The sequence below is a fragment of the Myripristis murdjan genome, chromosome 21, assembly GCF_902150065.1.
Source record: "Myripristis murdjan chromosome 21, fMyrMur1.1, whole genome shotgun sequence".
In the NCBI taxonomy this organism is placed as follows: Eukaryota; Metazoa; Chordata; class Actinopteri; order Holocentriformes; family Holocentridae; genus Myripristis; species Myripristis murdjan.
The window spans coordinates 22,175,477-22,187,694 of record NC_044000.1 but is presented as its reverse complement, the minus strand read 5'-3'; the positions used below and the strand labels follow the sequence as shown (position 1 = coordinate 22,187,694).

General features: G+C 41.0%; 1 protein-coding gene across 3 annotated transcripts in view; it reads left to right on the top strand.

Moving 5' to 3' along the window:
- fgf14 (fibroblast growth factor 14) overlaps positions 1-12,218 on the top strand; it is a 108,259-nt gene that overhangs the window by 78,693 nt on the left and 17,348 nt on the right. The gene's annotated exons all lie outside the window — the stretch shown is intronic.

Sequence of the window (12,218 nt, the reverse complement as noted above, 5' to 3'; positions counted from 1 at the left end):
TTAAAATAAACTAGGCGTCTGCAGGCTAGACAGCCAAGGTGGCAGTAAGACCTCACCCAGGGACAGATAATGGTCCCAGCCCCACCCCTCCTCTCTGTCTTCTCCCAGTCAGCCAAATCAATCAGCAGGAAGAACATCCCAAGCAGTGCTCCTCCAACAGATAGGAGTATCCATCAGGATCACTGTCGCCTACACCCTCTCCTGTCTGCATATTCCTAATCCTCAAAGCGCAGAGCAGGAATTACCATTTGCCTCCCCATCTTCATTCATTACCGAGCATGAATAGAGGAGCACTCCTCTTACTGTATAGGGTGCGCGAGTATTCCCATGGAATTCCTAAGACTTAATCACCACTTGATGAAAGCAGCGAAATGAATTTCATTTGAGGAGGACTGACCTAGAATCCTATGGATTTTGTTAAGGAAGGAATATGATTTGCAAAGTGGGTTGACTGTACACATACTCTTTCTCTTTCACACAGACACACTCTGTATTAACGTGTGGTTGCTTTAACCAAGACGATTCGGGTGGAGGGGAGAGGTGTAACTCAGGTCAAAACGAATGAGAGGTGATGTCCTTAACAAGGTAGCTGCTGCTCATAGTAGCCCTCATGAAGTTAATGTTTGCTGTTCATACTGTGAGCACTATTACTTAAAACTCACTATTACCTATTGTGCATTGTAAATAGGAGAAGCAAATCCATCCCTTCTGAACATGACACAGAAGACAGTTTGACACCTGTTAAACATGCTGCAGTGCTGCTGAGATCATGCATATTTCAAATATGTTGCTCAGGCAAATAAACCTCATGTGGTTTTATAGTTAGAAAATAAGTGCAGTTGAATAAAGTTTCAGCACCAAGATCTTCTTATTTTTTACAGACGTGAAAACAGAAGTAGCCAGTGAGTGATCCCTCTCGGTTTCATCCCGTCTCTGGCTATAACCTGTAAATGAAGACAGCGATTTTCAGAAACAACCTTAACTGTTGCAGATGTAGCCATTATAGAAATCCTGCTTGCTTTTTATAGCATCCTTGATGTACTTTTGCTCTACCCCTTAATGTTAATTATCATACTCCCTGCTCATGTGGTTGTGTTGTTTAATTAACAAGAATGAATTAATTTGTGCAGCACTAATGCAAGACTTATATGTATACATTAAATAGTGCCCCTCCACTCACAAATCTTTCACCATAAATTGGTAATGATAGTATGTGTATGGCGCAGTAGGCCTAAGTAGTACACTATGTGATTCCTACAGTGATGGCAGAAGGCTTAAGATGTATTGACGGCAGCGCAGCTTTAAAGTGGGTCTCTTTAAGCGTGATCAGAGTGACCTGTTCCTTCCACACAGTTTGACAGTGTGCACTCCAGCCCTGCTCCTCTCTTCACTCAGCTCTCCTGCTCCATTTGTAGCTTATTTCTGTACTAATGGAGGCTCTGATCAGACCCCCAACCATCCACCCACCCACTCAAAGGTCTCTCTGTGCTCCTCTGTGTGTAAATTACTCCGGTAATGGCAGCCTGCAAAATCACACTTCTTCATCCTCCTCCATCTCATCTTCCTCCTCCACCTCCTCCTACCTCCCGTCTCTTCTGTCCTCCTCTGAAAGCACGGTACAACCGTTCCTCCCATTACCACTCTCTCTTCTTTTGTTAGCAAGGAGCTCGCAGTCAACCTTTTCTAACCATTAGGTGTATTTGATTACAGTGCACTCACATCTTTAGAGAATACTTTTGAAGATTGCACTGATGCAGAGGAACATGGTGGATTTTACAGGGACACAGCACACAAGGAAATAAACAGGTGCTGAACAGCTGCTTTTTTCCCCCCTTATATGTAGCTCAGGGCTAACACTTCACGGTAAAGGGACATGAATTATTTTGAAATCATGGAAGACTTAAAGCTTGAAAAAGCATTAATTCATGCATGTAAGACCTCATGAATTATCCGGAATATACAAGAATCAGCAGAATCTCATGCATGCATATAACACATGCAAAAACAAAACATCAGTTAATGCAAAAACAAATGTATTTCAAGCATCATGATCATCATCATCAATCATCATTCTGCTGAAATCCAGGTACTGTGGTTAACATCTGTACTTTAGTTAACATTAACTAAGCATTACCTTCTCATGGCTTTTTATGTTTGTGGCCCCTCAGCTAAAGTGGTGAATTGGTCCTTCTCAAGCACTGATGAACAATGTGTAATCAATGATGCCATAATCATGAAATGACATGAACTGAGTTTTTATTATGTAGCTGGCAAAATAATACATGATCATTGCTCATTATTGCTTTATTCCCCAAAGCAGTACAAGGCAGTTAAATCAGCAGCAATGCCTGGGAAAAGCTGAGAGGGTGCAGCATAACAACTTTAAAACAGGAGCTTTCAGTGCCTTTAGAATATATCTGAAATAACTGATTTTTTTTTTTTTTAAAAAAGGTCTATAATCATGCTTGAAACTGTTAAACAAACAAAAGGCTTTCACAAACAGCATAGTTCTTTTCAATGTCTAGTAAGAAGCCACCTTTACCATCAAAACTACTTTTAATGTGGGCTTTTCATAAATACAAACATACAAACTAGCTGTTTGTTTTGTGTTAACGTCCAGTGAGGATCCATCACCTTTTTTCTTTAGAATAGCTGAAGCTGCAGGCTCTTGCTCAAAAAAACCCTGCAAGTTTCAGCAAACCTTTTCAGACTGTCCTATCTTTTTAAAGTGGACATCACTGCATCACTGCATGTTCAGCAACAGTATTGCGATCTGAAATGGCTTTAATTTGTTGGCTTCAATTTGCATGGATTATCCATTCAACGTTTTTTTCTAAATATTATCAATTTTCTATCTTGAACTGTTTGAGATTCACCTTTAATATAAAAATTTCTTCTAGTGGGACATTTATGTAGTAATATTGCTTTGTTACATAAATGATTATTAAAATGTTTACACCTTTTCTAATATATGGAAATTGATATGGCCAAAATAGGACATCAATTCTGATTTAATTTGACACCACTTGCAATTTTTTGTCATTTTTATAAATACATGATGCCATAATAGATAGCAAAGGCTGTTCTAACTCAAAAGCAACCAACCCTTAATTCATGTCATTTCACAATTTTCCATGATTAATAAAACATTGTTCATCAGTGTTAAAGGACCAATTCACCTCGTTTGGTGGGGCCATAAACTTGATTAATGAGAAGCTAATGCCTAGTTAAAGATGACTACAGTACCTGGATTTCAGCAGAATTCATGTGCTATGTGCAGTGATTGGCCAGTGTTTAGGTCTGTCTATTTACCTGAAGTCTGCCATTCATGAAGTCTTACATGCATGAATTAATACTTTTTCATGAATGAGGTCATTCATGAATTCATGATCCTTCGTGTACCCTTACTGCGATGTGTTACCCGCTCAGGCCATTTTATTAACTGGAATTAATGCGGTCAGTAGTTCTTTCACAATAATTAATGAAGCACCAAAGCTTTTGCTGTGATGACGTACTTTGATAATGAGTGACACTCCATTTCTTAACAGATGAGAAGAATAAAATGGAGAGTGCTAGTCTTTCAGAAAAGAGATGGAAAGCCCATTCAAGGTCTCTGGTAGTGCATCATATTCTTTTGTGCGAGGCACCCTAGGCGCAGCGTGTGGCTCCGAGTGACAGAGATAGCATCAAAGTGACTGTGCAGCCCGGCACAAAGGACTCGCCATGGAATAAAGGAGAGTTCAATCATCTCGTCCCTTTTCAATCTGCTTCTATTGTATCTTGGCCAATAAACTCCTGGCTAATTTCTCCTGTAGGTTGTTCCCAGGATGAGGCATTTCTCCTGAATAATAATAAGAGGAGGGGGATTTCTCCCTGTTCGTTGTAGGAACTAGTAGAAACAGGATTTATGGTAGTCTCTAGACAACTATAATAGCGCTGTTTATGCAAATAGCAAAACCAGACAAATTTGAAGGAGATAAAACATGAATATCTTCATTATTCTCTGGGGGCTACAGTATTACAGCCCGGACAAGCCTAAGGAAGTGTTGGATTGTTTAGTTTTGTTACCTATGATGAAATGTTGGTGTCAGAGAATGCAACTCCTTGTTGCTGATGTTGTTGTGGCTTTTCTGTCCTGTTAATACAGTCTTCCACCATCTCTCTAGTGTAAAGGTTGGGCATTTCACGGTCGGCTGGCTTTCTTTAGAGCTGGTCCCCTATTCCTTCACTTCACTGGAGTCTCCCACTGCAGGCTTTATCAGGCTCCTGCACTTGTTAGTGCTACCTTTCATGATTGTCAAATTGACTTGCCACATCAATTGAGTGGCCCTTTTAGAAATGGAATCCTTGAGAGGACCAATCTGGAGCGGTACAGTGGCTTTGGCCTGGCTTTTAAAAGGCTGTAACATCAGCCTTATGAACACAGAACACGAGGGCATCTGTTTCTTTTAGCGGCTAATTCGGGCTGTATGAAAGCTCCAAGGTGGTTGATGTGTGCTCTCCCTCGGTTGGCATAAATTTGAAAACGGGGGAGACAGTGGCAGTGCACAGGAAAGAATAGAAAAGAGCAGCTTATACAGGAGTCAGTGATGTGAAACCAAGTGATTCTTGCGAGGACGTGGAATCCAAGAGTCCCTGGGGTTTGCGGTGTTTGATATTTCCCCACCAACTTTCTTATTCATCATTCCACTCTCTGACCGTTTTTCTCACGCTGCTCCCAAAAGTTCTGCCTATTAGTGACACCCTCCCGCGGATGCCTTTTGCTCCTGTGCTTTCATCCTCGGGCCTCTTTTCAAAGACATGGCATTTCTGCTGGGCGTTTTCAACCGCCCTCTGAAGAATAGGGCTCCACCTGATATTAAAGAAGACCTTTCAAAGTATTTTCGCCAAAGATTTGCATATTTTAAAAAAAGTCTAATTCCAGAGTCGCGAGCATCCACATCTATCTCTGCATCTTCCGCAACCACAACGTGGATCTTTTAGTATTTCCATATCTAGTCTTGCTGATAGCACTGGCATCTATAACTTAAGCGTGGCTAAAAACTGATCTGCAAGCCTGAAATAAGAAAGTATCGCCATATTACGGCAAACGCTAACCTTGCAATGTGCACACAGCATGGAGAACAGAAATGTAAATAATATAGTCAGTAGATATATGAGGGTTAACACAGAAGTGTGGCATTGCTTCACAGTCTCACATTTGTAGCACATTCCTTTCACGGTGGATAATGACAGTGTGTGTGTGTGTGATTTCATGTAACATGTGTGTAGATGCCCAACAGATGGCTTTGTGTGAACTAGTTTTATTGGTGTTGATTACAAACCTGCCATGAATGAAAATGGTCCTTCTGCCAGTTCTTTGCGTAAAAGCTGCTGTATATCCCACAGGTGAAGGCGTCGGGGGGAGGAGGCGTGATTTTAAGTGGAGATCACGGACCTTCTGAATAAAAACTGGGCTCCCTGGTTATTCAGATGTTTGTTACTGACGAATATAGTTTCCAAAGAGTCTGCGATATCATGCTGTGTCCCCTTAAAGGAAAGACCCCGTAAGTGTAATAGATGTAGAACACTTACAGGGTCTTGGCTCAAAAAAGTGTTATGTGGTGCCTCGCTAGAGCTAGTCTGGCTGTTTTTTTTTTTTTTTTTCTTTAATCGCAGCCAATGTAACACCCAGGACCCGTATATTCCAGTTTTTTATGCTTTTGTAGACATCGGTTTTTGGCATCGACTGATAGAACACTGTCCTAATTGAGATATTTTTTGGCCTTGTAAATGCAATTTTATTCATATTTCCATTCCTAAGAGGACCTGAGGAAACGCAAGTTTGTCAATATTAATTCATCACTTTATTGTTTACAAGTGGCTGGGATCTTTTACTTGGAATCTATTAAAGATAATTGCTTTTGCCTGCACAATTTCAAGTATTCCCTATGGAACGGCAGGATTAGTCCAGTTCTGTTTATATGATTAATGCATTTTTATATTGAATCAGATGGCAAAATGCTATGATAAATCAGACATCAGTCGTTTTTTTCCCCCGCTATAATATTTGATTTCTTTTTCTTTTGTCTTATTCGGGAAAGAAAGATGGTGTAGTAAAAATTCTTCAAACGTTATATTAGAGCAAACAAATTTCGCAGAATATACAAACTCTCAGCTATATTGTACATGTGCATGCACGACTGACTTTCCTCAGAATCCCTCCAGTGATGAGCTGCCATTTCATCCACCCCACAAAGGGTTAATTCACTTCCAATTCCTCTAAAAACAAAACTAAATTACTACAGGTCCATCATTGCTTTGCTCCCATTGGCTGAGTGCCTTAAATGTCTGACATTAGCTGCTTCAGTTCTGTCTCATCCAAATGAAAAATAAATACAAGTCTTGACACAAAAATTAATTAATTTAAGAGCATGAACTGTATCACTGCCATTGTGCAGCCATTTTTTTTTTTTTTTTTTTTTGGTTGGTGTATTTCCCCTGCCTTTTTAGCAGTAGCTTACTCTTGTCTATAGAGCTACCTGTCTGTAATGTTACAAACATTTAACGGACATTTCATTTCACTTTTGTCCGTTTGCCTTCATCCAGTTGTTTCATCTTCAGAGGTTGAGAGAAGTTGTAAATTATAAGCCTCTTGCTATATATAATGCAGTCTCACTTTGGCTCACATCACTTGTCACCAGTTCTGTCCTGTACTGATTGGTGACTAATATCCATGAAAACAAAAGTGGTGTCCAAAAATAAGTTAAAAATAAAGACTTGCAATTGGGAGGTGGCGGAAGAGCAGCAGAAGGACGCTGTGCCAGCGACCGTCACTCTGAGGCTGCTGCATCACCTCACCACCTGCTTCTGCTGAGCACAAGCCCTCAGCCTTAGAAGACACAGCGAGCTCGGCCAGTTTGCCTGCTTGATCATTTTTTTACAAGATTATTCAGACAGGGTTCATCCAGATATATTTTTGATCTTTTGTTCTCACACAGTTAATTCTTCCATGTCATTTGCTCTTATTCCTTATCTCAAATCAGAAAATTGCTGCTGAATTAATGAATGGTGGCCTTTTTATGAATGCAAATGTGTGTAGCATGAAGATATGCAAAAGGCTGCACACTGCACTGGTTTAATACTCTTTTCAAAAGGTGCTTGTTCTACAACCATGCCTACAAATTTCAATTCTGTGTAAGCTTAGGTTCAGTCTAGACACTGTAGCTTCAGCCGATTGGACTGACTCAGCAGCGTGCATTTACTACAAAAGTGAACAAATCAGCATACGCACAACCTACTGTAATGTCAAATGTTTAAATGACAGCCACTCACTCATAGTGAAACTCTCTGTGTAGGCTGCTAGTCTGCTGCTGCGTTCGTGCTGCTTTTACTAACCCACCCCCTCCACTACTCTACCTGTTTATATCTACTTTCATCCACTGTGTGTGGGTTACGTACTTCCTGACTTAAGTCGTATGCATTTCCAATAGCAAGCTACAAAAGAACATCTATTACGCCAAACATATTGCTATCGAACGACCATTAATAACTTGTTATTGTGAGAGTTGTCATGAATGAATTGCATCCACAGGAAAGTGTAATAGTGTAAACTTGGCAATAATTATTCATGAAATCGAATTCAGGCAATTTGGTGGCATGCTTGTTTGCGCAAACTGTTTATTTCAGCATTTACACTCACAGACTGCTCACATGCATACATGCATGCATGCACATAATACACACATTGACATGTCAGCCAAAGCAGCGGGGGATGGGTAATAATATGTTCAGGTTCCCACAGATCCCTGCTACCTAATTACTCAGATGATTTCCCTTCTGGAGGAAAGTCAGCCTCAGACTTTAGGTGGGGGGAGCCTCATTATTTCCGACGCATTGCTCTCTTATGCCTCTAATGTAGTGTCAGTGTCAGGAAGGGTGTTGGTCATAAGGGCTGGAGGGAGAGCAGCTTCATGCATTAATGAACAACAAGGTCGGAGGTAAGCGTCAAAGCTAGACTGGTGAACTGGTGGTCGGGGGCCAAGAGGAGCTAAGAATAGACATACTGGCCCTCAGCCATGTTATCCCGCTCTTGTTATTGATGGCTGCTCAGATAATGCCTCGCTAATGTATGTACACTGTGGCTTGTTATTAAAACATTTGGCATGCCAGAATTTTTTTTTGATCAATGCACTAAAGTGGAGATCCCACGGTTTCCACAGATACAATTTGCCCTGCTGAGACAGGAAAATATGTATAAAATAATGCCATATGTTTTTTTTTTTTTTCTAACTTTGAAGCCATAGAGGAATTTTAATGGGAAATCAGAGCTCAAGGGGTTAAATTACCCCTTAATTTCGAGCTGGTTGGTGTTATCCTTTGGCTCTTTGCCATAGAGGAAGCAGAGAGCACCTTATTTATTTGTATACACATTCATGTCGATTGTCACCGTGTTGTTGTGCATCCAGGGGGTCCCAGCTGGAGTCTGAGCCGTCCCACCGCTATGAAGACTCTTGCATCACAACAGCGAGCCGCCCACCGTAAAACAGGGGTCCACCTGAAAGCCTGTAGTTTCCATGCTGTGTTTGGCTTTACCACTGGGGTTTATGCCTCTGTGAGCAATAACTCATAAATATACAGCACCAGGTGATCTGTCCTCTATCTCTTTCCAGGTCAACAGCTTAAGGTCTATTAATTTCACATCTCCCTCTGTTCCTCGATCATTCTGTTATTCCCCTGTTTATTCAGGGTAATTACAGTGTTAGGGAAAAAGCGCGTGCAGCTGTTTCCTGCATCACTGGTTTATGAGACACATATTTATGATGTACAGTAAAGCAGTGTTGTGACTGAGCGTTCTGGGAGGAATATGAAGGTATATGTAATGGATGCAGTGAGCAGAAAGAGAGAGTCTGTAAACACTCCCTGTCCTGAACCTCACTATGAACCTGCTGGGTTCATGTGGCATGCAGGAAGTTGGGAAAAAGGGCCTGCCACCACCCACATAAGTGTTTACATTTAAATAGACGTCTTTGCTGGTTATGTTACAGTATCATCCTGTGGTGCGGGATATATGAATGAAAGAAAGAAGGAAAATTTTAAGAAGGCTCTTAAGAGCAATTCCTCATTATTCATTATTTTATTAGTAACAGTCTCATTCCTTACAAATGTCTTTACTTGTCCTACTTCTGAACTTCTCAAAACAGGGCCTGAATTGATTATTCTGTTTAATTACCCTTGAAGCTCAGAGACTGAATTAAAAATTTCATTCTCAATAATAATGCTGTCTATCAGGTAGTGCAAAACTTGGTTTGATATATTAGGCTACACATTGCATTACACATGCTTGTGGTTTACTTAAATGAGAAGAAGATTTTTAACTTTGGTTACACTTTGGCTAAAGCTGAAGTGTGCAAAAACTGTTTGTTTTCATTATGGTACAGCAGTATACTTGCTTTAATAAATGCTAATGTAGACATAAGGAAACCTATGAAGACTTTGAATTGTAACCTAATTGTCTAAAATGACCTTTTCATTGTTTAAATTTGAGGACAAGTTGTCTCAAAGTTTACAGAAAAATTAACCAATCTGAGAACTTTTCTTTCAAGAATGCCATTTATTAACATATATTTCTATATTAACATACAGAAGTGTAGGCTTTGAAAAAAAACATTGTCTTTTTCCCCTTTGTTTTTCCATTAAGACTACAATTAAGAAAATAAAAAAAGGCAAGTTACCATCAGTGGAGGTCAGTGCTGGAGGAAAAGTAACTGATACCGATTTGCAGGTCTTTGTATTTTGGCCAACCGGGCTAACTCTCCTCCCCCGGGTGACTGGCCCTCTACCACGGTGGCCATCAGCCAACTATCGATCTGTCAAGTAGGGCTCACACTGAGTCCTGCACCCATCCATCTAGGAGAATCCCTACATCTCTATGACAATGGACTGGACAAAAACACACAAACAGTGGTTAGCAGGCATGGTATGGATGCTCCCGGGTTGGCTATAAATTATGTGCTGCTGACAGATAATGAGAAAGTGGGAGACTGGAGAGAACGGCGCATCGATCGGTCGGGAGGAGGAGAATTAGGAGGGAGAAAGAGAAGGGGGGAACTCCTAGGTGTGATTGCCAGGGAAAGCCCCGCTGTGGTCAATATAATCAGTGCTGCATGCACACAACCTCAGCTTGCTGCTCCCTTTTGTCTACTGTACCTTTTGTTGAAAGCATTTTCCATTTTGAGCAACACAAAAATAGACCATCCATCCAAACTGCATCCCTTAAGAATCACACACAGGAATTTTAATTGATTAATTTCTCATCACAGCAGCTTCAACAAAGTCCCCAATCAAATATGGACAGCTTCAAAGTGATGCATTATTTGTGTTCGCTGTAGCTGTTAAATGAGAGTACAAACATTTCTTTTCTCCTCTGAAATGGGTTTCCATTTTGTGTGGGAATTCAGTCTGCCAGCCGTCACACTCGGCTGCATTCAAGCAATCCTGTGATAGTCTCATTCATCCAGGAGCATGTCTGATTCTCGCTGTGTTAGAAGCAGAGCACCTCGGTGCTGGAAATATTATCGATCCCATCTCCTCTCAGTGATTACCTTTAAAGGACAATCTTTAGGGAGACTCGTTCCCATAAGGGAGTCTTAATCTATTCAGATCGGCTATGCTACGGTTTCCTATCTATAGATTTCCTGCCAATAACACCACCTGCTTCCTGATCATTACACTAAGACTTATAGCTACAGGAAAATTAGCGCCATATATCACACTGAGTGGGTGCATTCTCCTTATGCAGAAAGATAGTGTGTATGCTCTCTGCTGCATCTGAGATTCAACAATTATGTCTCACTGATTAGCTGATTGTTAGCGAGTTCCCGTCTGTAGCAATAACACTCCTTATTCTGCAGAGTCAGAGTGATAAACACTAATATGCTCTCCTTTTAAAACCACAGGTGCACAACAGTTTGTAGACATTAACCGCTCATCTGTGAAGGCTGTGACCTTTTTGGTTTGCCTTCCTAATAGGCAATCTATTCTGAGAGGTTGTTCACATCAGCAATGAGAAGCAAGGGATCAGTTCTCTAATTTATTCATCTTTCATTTGTGATTTTACTTGATTCTTGAATTGGCAGAGGCAAGCAACTGCAGTTATTCTTATCCAGCTCACTTGGTTAAGGTTTCAGTGTTTTCGGTGCACTTGCCTTTATTCCTCCATCTCCTTGTTCAGAAACAGCTTGAAAGTAAAAGTTCAAAAGTGGGCCTTTTTTTCACCAGTCAGCTGCTTAGATTTGGGCCACTTAAGGCAAACACAAAGTTTCATCATTTTTTATTATGTGTGTGTATGTGCATGACTGTGTGGTTATGACACTGAGGAGTAGAAAGAAAGGAGCAACAGAAGAAGAGTGGGTGCAGGGAACAGGGAATTCGCATATTCATCTCTTCTCCTCTGTGAGCACCACTGTATGTCTTAGTGTGTACAAGTGCATATGCCATTCTCATTTCCCCATGAATACACATTGCAGTAGCTATCAGAGCAGACACATCCAGCCTGTTCACTGTATTAATGACCCTAATGCTGGCCTAATTGCTTTCCCAGTGTGTAAATGTCAAGCACCATGCAAATACAAATGGCACACTTGTGCTTGTTGCCTCGAGTGCAATGTAATGTGCAAATGAGCAGCATTGGGATGAGGGCTTGTAAAGCCACAAGTAGTCCTCAGGAACTGAGTATCCAAACACTGGATGTGTGTCACTTGCAAACTTACAGTGCTCGTGGCTGACGTTTTAAACATCTCAAGCCTCGAGGAGTGAAAGGAGTGAAACCATAAACAGACGCAACGATTTTCTCTTTGCAAATAACACGTCGACGCCGGTTCCCATCAAGGCCAACCAGAATTCCTGAGGGTTATGGCTATTTTATGTTGGGTGAAACCTCTCAGGCTGTTGTTTCATGCCCTCAGTGTTGCAGGTTCCAGACTTGCTCAGGCTGTTCACACAGTGTGGATCAGTGTGAGTGATAGAGGCTCTCTTGCTGTGACAGAAAAGCCCTATGCGCTCACACTGCGCCTGAAGCCATAATAACCCTATAGTCTTCTCCTCTTCTCCACAACAATCCCTTTGTGTCCTTTTGTACTTCCACCCATGAAATGGAAGTAACATTTTATCAAGCTTCACCCCTGCAGTTGTAGAAATCAATACAGTGAGAGCTCTCACAGAAAGGTTGTTAATCATGA